A 7,162-nucleotide genomic window follows, 5' to 3' on the forward strand; every position below is an offset into this window, starting at 1 on the left:
TCTTGAAGTTACTTTTACGCTTAGTCATTTTATTGACGTATAAAAAGCAATAGAAGATAGCTTACTACAGAAATAGCCGATAATCACACTACTTCAACGAAAACTAGTATCAGAAACATGGGACTCATTTCTTTATTCGTAATGCCAACTTCTGAGACGTAGCAGCAGGCACAAAACAAAGTAATTCACAGCCTTCTAGATTGTGTAGTTCCCAAGATATGCCTGCTCAACTGTGACAGTATATGTGTAGCCGCGAAATTTGACAGTCACATGTCAGCATTCAAATTGTTATTTGCAGGTCTCATGCTGCCCAAGCCAACTCCTGATTATGTGATTGTGAAGTGTAAACGTGACACTATAGCCACAGCTAAAGTAAGACCAGACAGGCATCACACACGGAGGGACAGGGACCGCTGCACATTGAGGAGGATGGCTGTATAAATTACATGAAATCAGTGCAAGGAATCACACGTGAGTTTCAAAGTGCTACCAGCAGTCCAGTTAGCACAATGACTGTGCGTATGGAGTGGAAAACAACTAGATACAATCCTCGAGTAGCTCCTCATAAGCCACATACTTTTGTATCAATGCTTAGCGATACTTGATGTAGAGTAAAGAGCAAAGCCTGTGGAGGGTGAATGACTAGCACACTATGCCCTGTAACAATTCGATGGAAGGGTTTGGATTTGGCGAAAGCCTGGAAAATGTTACCTGACTAATGCTTAGCGTCAACAGAGAAGTATGAACGAGATGCTGTTACGGTGTGTGGAGGTTTAGCGAGGTTAGGTTTTTGTCCCCTTATTGTACTTCAGGAAACACTAAATGCGGGGGGATATGAACAAATTTGACTGTATTTGGTACTGTACACAGCAGAAGAACATTTCGGATACGATTACTGTTTGTTTCCACGGGACAGTGAATGAATGGAGCCGTGCGGGATTTGCCGAGCGTTCTCAGGCGCTACAGTCATCGACTGTGCGGCTGGTCCCGGCGGGGGTTGGAGTCCTCCCTCGGGCATGGGTGTGTGTGTTAGTCCTTAGGATAATTTAGGTTAAGGAGTGTGTAAGCATAGGGTCTGATGACCTTAGCAGTTAAGTCCCATAAGATTTCACACACTTTTTTTTTTTTTTTGAATGAATGAATGGAAGCAAATGGTGTGAGGTTATGAATCACGGTACAGCCCGTGGCAATCCTATGGAAACGCTTGGGTTTGCAAATGCCTGGAGAACATTACCTCCAACCATATGTAGAGCGAAATGTAGAGTACGGTATTGAGTTGTTTCTCGGTGTTAGGATATGGTCCCCTTATAGCGTTTAAGAAAATGTTTAATATGACGATATTCTATACCGTGTAGATTAGAGGAACAGTTCGGAGGTAACGATTGTTTGTATCATCATGACAATGCACACTATAATAAAGCAGCATGTTTGAGGCAATTATTTGTGGATAATAACAAACCTGAAATGGACTGGCCTGTCCAGAGTCTGGACCTTAACACAATGGTACACCCTTGGGATGAGTCATAACGTCGACGTCTCTCAAGAACCCACCGTCCAGCATCACTACCTTTTCTGGTTTCGGATCTTGAGGAAGAATGGGCTGTGATTCCTCCAAAGTCATTCATGCACCTCATTGACCGTGTACCCAGCAAAATTCAAGTCATCATAAAAGCAAGGAATTAATTTCCTCTAACAGATGTCCGGATACCTTTGATCAGAGAGTCCTTTTGGACAAGCTGACTTAAAACCGCAAATTGTGAATGTTGTCCTGACCTTCCAGAGTACAGAGGAAGTTCGACTGTTGCTCTGGCCACCACGTTTTCCAGATCTATCACCCATCTAAAGCAAAACATGTGGTTGTAAGTTGGCGAGAGACTGACACGTCATCAATTGCCACCCACAACAATTTTTGCACTCCGGGATAGAATAAAAGTAGAATGGAATGCCGTATCCGCATCTGTCATCAAAACTCAGTTCGCCTATATGCCCAGATATGTTAGAGTTATTTTTGTTGCCAGATCGTGGATGCATTTTATGTTAAATTTCACATCTTGCATATCACCAAATCTGCAACAAATTTAATCGTGAAACTTCTGGCCGATTAAAGCTTTGTGCCGGTCCAAGACTCGAACTCCGGACCTTTGCCTTTCGCGGGCAAGTGCTCTCCCACCTGAGCTACCCAAGTACGACTTACGACCCATCCTCACAGCTTCAATTCTGCCAGTACCTCGTCTGCTTTCGTCCAGCAGTGGTAGTTCTGCAAGGGTTGCAGAAGAGCTTCTGTGAAGTTTGGAAGGTAGGAGACGAGGTACTGGCAGAATTGAAGCTGTGAGGACGGGTCGTGAGACTTGCTTGGGTAACTCAGATAGTAGAGCACTTGCCTACGAAAGGCAACGGTCCCGTGTTCGAGTCTCGGTCCGGCACACAGTTTTAATCTGCCAGAAGTTTAGTATCAGCGCACACTTCGCTGCAGAGTGAAAATCTCATTCTGTGAATTTAATCGTGTATTTTTCTCACTGTTGTACCGCAGCATTTCCCTGGGTAGCAAATACACCTGCGTCTATTCATTAGAACGTTGTCATAAGGAGGAAAGTGCAACTCAGTCTGACAAATACGTGTCACTGGACAACAGCGGGTATCCAGTTTGCAGTAACATATATTCAGTACAATAACGATGCAGAAGATGCCAGCCAGCATTTCTGAAAGCAGAAGTTGAAAAACATTGCAGCACTGACAGGGCTTCTGGAGGAGCTAATAGGACACGAAAGCTAGGACAGATCATGTCCTGATTTCCCAACAATTTCTGTTGTAACTGCGACCAGGACGGTCACGGGATAGCATAGACGGAAGGCGCGGCGGGACCTGCGGAGAGGCCCGCGAACAACAACACAACGGAAGAGGACGGACACGACCAACGTAGGACAGAACGAATAGAACAACATCGAACAACAGAGTCACAAGGAAACAAACTCGTACACGAACCGGGAAGTGAGAAATCTAGCGCAAAACGAGGTGTAACCCGCCGTAAGCGAGATTAGACTGACTGGCTGAGCTTTTTTTTTTCCCTTTATTGAATTTCGATTTCCCCCCCCCCCCCCACCAGCAGCGGGGGGAGGGGGGGGGGGGGGGCTGGCAGTAGCTTAGTACGCTGTTCTACAGCCTTCAGACTTTTTAAAACGTAAGAAGAAAAGAAACAATAAAAGCAGGCGATAAAACGATGACTTAAATTGTAAAACGGCTGAAAATTGTGGAAAGTGAAAACATAAAGCAAAGGGGTTGGCAATGCTAATAAAATACACAGGAATCAGACAGGTAACATAGTAGACAAGCAATTAAAAAAACATGGCGACAGTCTAGTTTCTGTTCGCAAGAGATAAAAAAATCACACCCAGCGACAGTATGATGTCCGTTCGCAACACTTCCCAAAAGACACACAACACTGAACACTCATTGTATTCCCGGCGGGGTCAGGGATTTTCTCTGCCTCGTGATGGCTGGGTGTTGTGTGCTATCCTTAGGTTAGTTAGGTTTAAGTAGTTCTAAGTTCTAGGGGACTGATGACCATAGATGTTAAGTCCCATAGTGCTCAGAGCCACTCATTGTAAACCACTGCACGAAAATGTCGGCACAAAGATGACACTCCCTAGCCAAGGGCAAATGGGGGGTGGGGGTGGACCTGGACAGATGTGGGGGAAAACAAGGAGGGAGGAGAGGAAAAAACGAGAGGGGGGGATTGGCTTTTTCTTTCCTCTTTATTGTGATTTCATTCCTCTGCCCCATATGGGCAGGGGAGGGCTGTCAGTGGCACAATCCACCGCTCTTCAGCCGAGTGACATGAACTTAAAATAAGAAGAAAATGGTACATACATAAGGCGATGAAGGGCAACTTAAAACAGAATAATGGGAGAAAATGGAGGTAAAAAATATAGACTAACACAGAGACTTTCATGTAGGACAGTTGAAAAAAAGGTCATCAGAAAGTTAAAAAACACAGTTGGCGATTCTTCAAAACTCAGAGAAGACGCTGAATGGACATATACACGTTAAAAGTCGGCCACAGTAGTAAAAACACTCTGGAACAACACACTGAAAACCCACTTGGAGCACACACGACGAAGAATAAAACTGCCAGGTGGAACCTGCCGAAGTAAAGGGCAGAGAGGATGGAAAAGGAGGGGAGAGCAAGGGGCAGCAGGGGAAGCGGCGGGATGAAGAGATGAGGGGCATCAGTGGGTACACGAAGAGGCAGGAGACATATGGGGTGGGAGACGAAAAGGGAAGGCAGGGCAGGAGGAAGTACAGAGACACTGAAAGGAAGCACAAGAGATGGAGGGGAAGTAGGAGGGGGAAGCCGCTCAGGAGGAGGGAGAGGAGGAGAGGGAGCCCTGAGGAGGAGGCAGGAAGATGGGGTTAGAGTTGGTAGGAAGGGTAGAAGTCAGGGCGAAGCTCATCATCCGGGAGGGGTAGACGGTGGAAGCTGCATTGGGAAAGGAGATTAAGGGTGTGGAGATGGAGAGAGGGTGGGACACAACGGTAAACGTGCGGCAACTGGTTGGGGGTGGAGAGGAAGAGACATCAGGGGGTGAGGGGGATCAAGGCGGCGGACAATATATAGTGTGTGGATGTGTTCAAGGAAAAGGAGAAGGTCGGGGAAGGGGATGAGGTCGTAGAGGATGCGCGTGGGGGACGGAAGACGGATGCAGAAGGCGAGGCGGAGCGCATGGCGTTCGAGGATTTGGAGGGCGTTATAGAACCAGGGAGGGGCGGAAATCCAAGCTACGCTGGCATAACAAAGGATAGGGCGGATCAACGATTTGCTGGCTGAGCGAGTGGCTGGCGTTTAAATACTTTATAGGGGGCGCCGATATTGGCCGCTGGGACCACGTTTCCACTGTGATGCCCCCACACTAAAAGCGGGCCAGGAGGCGCGCGCAGCCACAGCTTAAGGCGCTATGGTGCAGAGACCTCTATGAGTCTTCGTCGTTCATGACGTCTGGCGCGGATTCAAATTCTGCGGCGCGCGTTACCAGAAATTCCATGGCATTTCCAGCCTGTTGTGACTTACAGGGGGGGGGGAATGTTTCCATTTGAGAAACACTAACCCGCCCAGGTAATGTAGGTACCACACAACTTAGACTCTCAGTTTTAGTTGTGCCCAGTATACTGTTACATAGCTGACACAAACTGCTTGCAGTTCAAAATGAATCAGCCAGCTACCACCATCCGACTTTGCTGTCAGTAGCTGCAGGCCACTGCTTTAACTGAGTCTGAATGGTAATTAACTTTTGCACTATCGAGTCACCTACTGGTTAACTTCTTGCTGCCTATGCTCGCCTGCCTGGTGAGCTGTGGGTTCGAGTCTGGACGATTTTGCTTTCGATCCACCCGCACCCATGCAGGCACACTGTTACTGCACATCACCCTGTGCAGGCATGCACTGTTGCCGCGCTACAAAAACGGTCATCAGCCAAGGCTGCTTACTAGTTCCCGCCGCGAGTAGCCGCCGCTGCCTTTCATCAGCGTCGACCGCAGCACAACGTCGACAGCTGCCAACATCCCATGGGCATTCCCCAGGCGGGTAACTGCTGCTACTAGCACGCTTCAGTGACCGTGCCCTCCTTCGCCACAGAGATCGACCTTTCTCAGTGTAGAAGGTGAACTACAGAAGATTGTGCTAATAGTGAGATGTATGCACGCAAATTATTGGGTCAAAGCGCGCCTTGTGTAGAGTGAGCACCTGTAAAAGAGTAGTGCATGCCGTCAATATGGTCATATATCTTATTACGCTGAGCAACGTTCAGAGTCAGGATTAATTATGATTTCACGCAAAGATTAGAAGCAATGTGTTGCTATTTTTGAGTGTCTGTAGCAGTGTGTCTGTTTGAGGTTTAATGTTTTTTCTAGTTTGGTAAAAGTTTTCACTATCAGAGTAATATACGCAAGATGATTCCTCGCAGGAAGCATTTCAAGCTTTATTGGAGCAAGTAAAGGTGTTGCCAGCAGACAACATGCATATGTAAAATGAATTAGCTGAGGTGTGGGATGGAAACTCTCCATTCAGTGTAGCTACATCTTTATGTATTCGACTGCTGTCAGTCTAATCACCTCCTTATTTGGGAGGACAACCGAGGACGTGTTCGGATTCGTAGGTGACTCGCAAGCTACTGCAAGGGTGGACGTTTGGTCAGATGACAGGCTATAACAGATGGCCAAACTAGACGTAGTATGGAAAGCAAAACCGCACTTAATTTACAACAAGGATTTAAAGATTGCGTGTACATTTCAGCATCTGAAAGGAGGGCTCTTGCAGCACTACTAGAAACAGATTGGTTACGGATTCTTTGGTGAACATCTCAGTGGAATATCAAAAACAAAGTGAATCGGTAAAACGTTTTCTGGCCAGGATAAGGAAATGGACCTATCAGTAACGATAACTATGAGGCAAACAGGGTTATTATTCAAGAGGCTGAGCATCTGGTTGCTTTTCTGAGAGGTTCCAACTGACATGTCTAGAAGAGTGCGTACACAAAACCCAAAGGTTTCGGTCGCTGCCATCAGGATACTCATACAGTCAGAAGTGATGATAGGAGTGTACTTCCTACAGACATATAGCGGTATCGATGTAAATGCACAGTAACTCATTACAATGCGGGCTTTAGACTTTCAGGTGATTCACAAAGTGCGTAGAAAGCAAGGTAACTCAGATGGAACAAGTAGAAAGTTTAGGAGAATGCAGAATATGGAGACAGGATGTTGGCTAGTACGTGAGAAATTGTGTGCCATGTGCACAAAGTGCAGATTTGAGTCATCAACAAATGCTACTTAAAAAAAAGGCTTTCGAACACACCTTGAAGGACCAAGGTTACCGATATTCGCCGTATCAGCCTCAGCCCTTAGGAGTCACCAGAAGTGTATACAGACAGGCACGCGGTCAGCACACCGCTCTCCAGGCTGCTGTCAGTTTTCGTGACCTGTGTCGCTACTTCTCAATCAAGTAGCTCCTCAACTGGCTTCACAAGGTCTGAGTGCAGCCCGCTAGCCAACAGCACTCAGCAGACCTCGATGGTGACCAATTCAAGTGGTAGCCAAGCCCGACAGCACTTTAACTTTGGTGATCGGATAGTACAGGAAAGGAAATGACAAGTAGTGGTGCAGTCAGAAT

Source organism: Schistocerca gregaria, chromosome X (assembly GCF_023897955.1).
Source record: "Schistocerca gregaria isolate iqSchGreg1 chromosome X, iqSchGreg1.2, whole genome shotgun sequence".
Taxonomy (NCBI): Eukaryota; Metazoa; Arthropoda; class Insecta; order Orthoptera; family Acrididae; genus Schistocerca; species Schistocerca gregaria.